Consider the following 6,214-nt stretch of genomic DNA (forward strand, 5'->3'; position numbering starts at 1 on the left):
AGCAAATGACAGGAAAATATCTTCTAACAGAACAAGAAGGCAAGCAGCCTTAACCCAAGATCACCAGTAAGGTGATAAAGTGTCCTCCCTTTCCCCGTTCACATCAATGCCCCTGTTCAGCATGAAGAAGCCAGAGAGTCGGCATCCAGTTCCCAAATCAATAGGACAGTTGGTTTAATTACCATTGGAAAATGCTTATCATTCCCCTGTAGCATCTGGTCCCCACTGGATCCTTTTCATTTCCTTCACCTGCTCCCCCCACCAACCAATTTCTGCAGCTCTGCAACTGCATCCCTGCCCATCCTCACCCCTCTGCCCTCAATCCTCAAGTCCTTGTACCCCCAATATGTTTTTTCCCAATAAAAAAAAATATTGGAGGGAAAAAAAAAGATCACAGCCCGGGGGCGGGGGAGGGGGGGAGGTATGGAGATAGGACATATCCCTAGCATAGACCCTTCCCAATTTTGATCCATACAGTGTTTCATTGCTGTGTTCTGATGACTGGCATCCTGGTCCAAGTATAAGTTTCACAAAAACACAATCAAGTGTTCTGGGATTCCCATTCTTCTAAGGGTTAGCCACAGTTTGTTGTGATCCACACAGTCAAACACCTTTGCATAATCAATGAAACACAGACATACACTCCTCTGGTACAAAATAAAAATTTTACTAAAAAAACAACACCTAGAGCTAGTGGACAAATTAAGTAGGGTGGCAGGATAAAAGATCAATATTGAAAAATCACTGGAGTTCCCTACAGAAACAAAAAGAAGTCAGAGAAGGAAAGAAATCAATACTATTTACAATAGCCAACCACAAATTGAGATACTTGGGAATGAACCTAACTAGAGACACACACACACACAAAAACCTGTACAAAGAAAACTACAGAACACTTCTGCAAGAAACAAGAAAAGACCTAAATAAATGGGAAAATGTGCCCTGTTAATGGATAGGAAGACTCAATATAGTGAAAATGACAATCCTACCAAAAACAATCTACTTGTTCAACAAAATCCCAATACAGATACCAAATTTATTTTTTAAGAAGATCAAAAGGGAAATTTTCAAATTTATTTGGAGAGGAAAGAGACCCCAAATAAGCAAAGTACTTTTGAAAAGTGAAAATTAAGAGTGAGGCATAGCACTCCCTGACCTCAAACCTACTACACAGCAGTAGTAACCATAACAGCATGGTACTGGTACAATGACAGGCACACAGACCAATGGAATAGAATTGAGAACCCAGAAGTCGACCTGGCTATCTATGGTCAACTGATATTCAGCAAGGAAATAAAAACCTATCACATGGGGAAATGAGAATCTCTTCACTAAATGGTGCTGGTAAAACTGGACTGCCACCTACAGAAAGTTGAAACAGGATCCACACCTCACACCAAACACAAAAATCAACTCAAGATGGATCACAAAACCATAAAGTTCATAAGAGACAAACTAGTACAAAGCTTAGGAGGCCTCCTATACAGTATAAAGGGTCTGATAAATACAAGAAGGAATGCACAGTCTGGAGAGGGTAAAATTGATGAATGAGACCTTCTAAAGATTAAGTCTCTGTGTGCATCAAAAACTTTTTTCCAACAGAGTGAAATGAAAACCTATTGACTGGAAAAAACATTTGGCAATACTATTTCAGACAAGGGTCTCATAATGAAAGTTTGCAGAATATTATTGGGCCTCCACAAGAAAAAGACTGATAACCCAATTCTGAAATCGCAAAAGAAGATATTAAAATGGCCACTAGAAACATGAAGAAATGCTGGCCACTAGAAACATGAAGAAATGCTCAAAATCACTGACAATAAGAGAGATGAAAATAAAAACCACAATGAGATACCATCTCACTCCAGTGGCAACGTTTACCAGGGCAGCAAGCAATAAATGTTGAAGAGAATGTGGAGATGTAGGAACCATCATACACTGCTGGTGAGATCATAAAATGGTACAACCACTCTGGAAGGCAGTTTGGCATTTTCTCAAATAGCTGAACATAGAAACATAGATCCAGCTTATCCACTACTAGGAATATACCAAAAAAACCCTTGGAATTAAGAGCAGCATTATTCACAATCTCAAGAACATGGAAACAGCCCAAATGTCCAACCACAACTGAATGAATTGAGAAATTGTGCTAATTCATGCAATGGAATACTATGCAGCACTTAGGAGCAATGATTTTGAAAACTACTACGTGACTTGAGATAGACTGGAGAGCATTATGCTAAGTGAACTAACTCAGACTCTTAAGGGCAAATGCTGCAATTATTGTAAAAATAGAAGGATAACTAATAAAAACTGTACGGAGATCCAAGGTGCAAAGGAGTGAGAATAGAGGGGTGAAGATGGGTCAGGGTGAAATCACAAGGTTGCACAATTTTGTGCATGGAGGGTGGGGGAAAAGGAAATGGGAAAGATGCAGCAAGGACCTGAAAAGATAGGGTAATAATAGTAGGCTTAGTCCAATGGTGATTAATTTTATAAAATATCATGAATGGGAATGATTGTATGTAACACAATGTGAATGAAGAATAGTATGAAAACACAGTGTATACAAATTCTGTAAGCAGACTAATATATTTTTTAAAAAAACAAATAAGGGATTTCTGTGTATCTACACAATCAAATATTCTACAACATAAATAAATAAGTAATACTATGTGATATTGCATGGATGAACCTTGAAAACATTGTGCTCAGGAAAAGAAGTAAAACACAGAAGGTCACATACAATATCATTTTACTTATATGAAATATTCAGCATAGAAAAATCTACAGAGACTGGAAGTAAACTGCTGGTCCTGGGAATGAGGGAATTGGGTGGGGGTTGACAACTAAAAGGTGTGAAGACCCTTTTGGTGGTAGCAAAGCTATTCTAAAATTCATTGTGCTAATGCGTTATGCAGATGTCATAACCCTACATTCTGAAACTGAGGAGGACCTGAGTGCTTGCTGCAGAAGGTCAAGGACTACAGCCTTCGATATGGATTGAAGATCAACATCAAGAAAACAAAGATTCTCACCACCGGGCCGATTGGCAACATTATGATAGATGAAGAGATTGAGATTGTTAACAGCTTTAGTTTGCTTGGCTCCACAATCAACACTCTTGGTACTGTTGTTAAGTGCCGTCAAGTCTCAGGCGACTCATAGCGACCCTATGAAGGAGAGTCCTCAACGCTTGTGTGTCTCTCATCCTCTCTCCAGGTTCATAGGGTCTCAGAAGCAAGCTATTAAGAAAGTGGATGCCACTCCTCCTTCCAAGCTTGTTTTAATCAGGGAGCTCCACCCCACTCTCTGTCCACATTGGGTTACAGACCATTAATGCATTTAACACATCAGTGTCACAGTGTTCAGCCTCACAGCAACCACAAGTTACCGCTGTATGGCAACTTGCACACCAGGGCTATATGACATAGAGGAATGGCTGAACAAAAACAATGAAAGATGGGTTCGAGGGCCGCAGATTAAAAGTCCCCCACCTTTGGCTTGGTAGGATCACTTTCTGTCCACTGGGCCAGCTGATCTGTCTGTCTGTGTTGATGTTATTGTTGTTAAATGCCATCAAGTCACAGGCGACTCATAGCGACCCTATGAAGGAGGGTCCTCAATGCTTGGGTGTCTTTCATTCTCTCTCCAAGTTCATAGGGTTTCAGGAGGCAAGCTATTACAGAAGTGGATACCACTCCTCCTTCTAAGCTTGATTTAATCTTGGTACCAGCATCCAGGAAATCAAAAGATCAATTGCATTGGGAAAGTCTGCTATCAGGGACTTCTCCAGAGTACTGAAGAAAATTATGTATCTGGAGACTAAGGTGCACCTGATCCAGGCCATAGTCCTCACAATTGCTTACTATGCATCAGAGAGCTGAGCAATAACTAGAGATGAGAGATAATTGATGCCTTTGAGCTGTGGTTCTCGAGATGAGTGTTGAATATACCATGGACTGCCAGGAGAACAAACAGATTCTATGTGGAGAGGGTGAAATCAGGGTGCTCCATGGACGAAAGGATTCTAAGGCTTTGTCTGACATACTTTGAGCATGTTTCAAGAAGGGACCAGTCCTTGGAGAAGGACCCCATACTTGGAAGGGTGAAAGGACAGAAAAAGAGAGGAAGACCATTAATCAGATGGACTGATTCAGTGACTGGGGTAATGGGAGTACGTGTGTCAGAGACAGTAAAGTTGGCACAGGATAGAGATGGTTTCAGGGCTATTGTACATAGGGTTGCTTTGAGTCACAAGTGACTTGACATCACATAACAACAATTCCATAATGCTATGAATATACTAAAAACGAAGCTCTTGTCCAAACAGAAGAAGAAAATACTTCATGTTTCAAAATTAAGAAAGGAGTGCATTGGGGATGTATCTTTTCTCCATACCTTTACAATCTATATACTGGACAGATCATTTGGGAAGCTGGACTTTATGAAGAAGAATGTGGCATCAGGATTGTAGGAAGAACAATCAACAACCTGTGTTATGCAAATGATAAAACATCTCTGGCCAAAACTGAGGAGGAGTTGAGGGATTTGCTGCAGAAGTCAAGGACTACAGTCTCCAATATGTACTACAGTTTAGCATCAAGAAAGTAAAGATTCTCATCACAAGGTCAACAGGCAGCATCATGAGACATAGAGGCAAGATTGAGGTTGTTAATAATTTCATCTTGCTCAGATCCACAATCAACATTCCTGGCATCAGTAGTCAGGAAATCAAAAGAAGAGATGCTTTGAGAAATTCTGCTGTCAGGGATCTTTCCAGAGTCCTAAAGAGCAGTTATGTCAGTCTAGAGACTAAGGTGTGCCTGGTCCAGGCCTCGGTTTTCTCAATTGCTTGTTATGCATCAGAAAGCTTAACAATGACTAAGGATGACAGAAGAAAAACAATCAATGCCTTTGAGTTGTGGTGCTAGAGAAGAGTATTGAACATTCCATTCCGTGGACTGCCAAGAGAATAAACAGGTCTGTCCTGGAGAGGGTGAAACCAGACTTTTCCTTGGTGGCAAACATTTTTTCTTTTTTTCAGTGAGAGAGAGATGAAGTTCTGTTTTATTTTATCCTTTCTGAAACTCCCATTTACACTATGGCTTCACCTATCAAAGAAGAGGAAGAAAAAATGCTGCCTTATACCACAGTACTCAAGTATCCATGTCCTTGTTCGTTAGATATGGCAGGAATATTGGTTTCTCCAGGTTTGGTCTCTAAGAGATTACATTTTCAAAACCAGTGTACTGAGGAACCACTGGCAAACTGCAGGAAATGTCTTCTGGATAAATCAGTGTGCCATTTCATAAGGTGCTTCTAGAATTAAAATCTGTAAAACTGTCAAAAGTGTCCTCGTTTTTGCAACACAAAGGGTAAAAGAATCCCAGTGGGCATTTCTCTAGCATCTTTCCCAGCTGAGCCTCATTATTGCCACGCTTTCATCTCTGAGGTACTGCCTCTCACCCCAGGAGAAGTTTCCTGGACAATCTTCAGATTGTTGTTGTTGTTGTTGTTGTTGTTATGTACCATCAAGTAGCCTGAGACTCATAGCGACCCTAGGTGCAACAGCCCTAAACCCTGCCCTATCCTGTGCCAGTCTTATTGTCTCTGACACTCCCATTACCCCAGCCACTGAATCAATCCATCTCATCGAGGGTCTTCCTCTCCTGAGCTATCCCTCCACCCTCCCAAGCATGACATCCCTCTCCAAGGATGGCTGTGCCTTGCAATATGTCCAAAGTATGTCAGACAAAGCTTCAGAATCCTTGTCTCCAAGAAGCAACCTCGTCTCACCCTCTCTAGGATGAACCTGTTTATTCTCCTAGCAGTCCATTGTATATTCAATATTCTTCTCCAGCACCACAGCTCAAAAGCATCAATTTTCCCTCTGTCATCCCTAGTCATTGTCCAGCTTTCTGATAGCAAGTAATTGCAAAAACTATTGCCTGGATCAGGCGCACCTTAGTCTCCAGACTGACATCATTGCTCTTCAGTACTTTGGAGAGGTTCCTGACAGCAGACTTCCCCAGTGCAATTCATTTTTTTTTATTTCCTGGCTGCTAGTACCAAGAGTGTTGATTGTGGATCCAAGCAAACTAAATTTGTTAACAGTCTCAATCTCTTCACCATCTATCATGATGCTGCCAATTGATTGGCCCAGTGGTGAGAAGCTTTGTTTTCTTGATATTGAGCTTCAGTTCATATTGAT

The sequence above is a fragment of the Elephantulus edwardii genome, unplaced genomic scaffold (genome assembly GCF_000299155.1).
Source record: "Elephantulus edwardii isolate Elephantulus edwardi_28Jun2011 unplaced genomic scaffold, EleEdw1.0 scaffold00064, whole genome shotgun sequence".
NCBI lineage: Eukaryota > Metazoa > Chordata > Mammalia > Macroscelidea > Macroscelididae > Elephantulus > Elephantulus edwardii.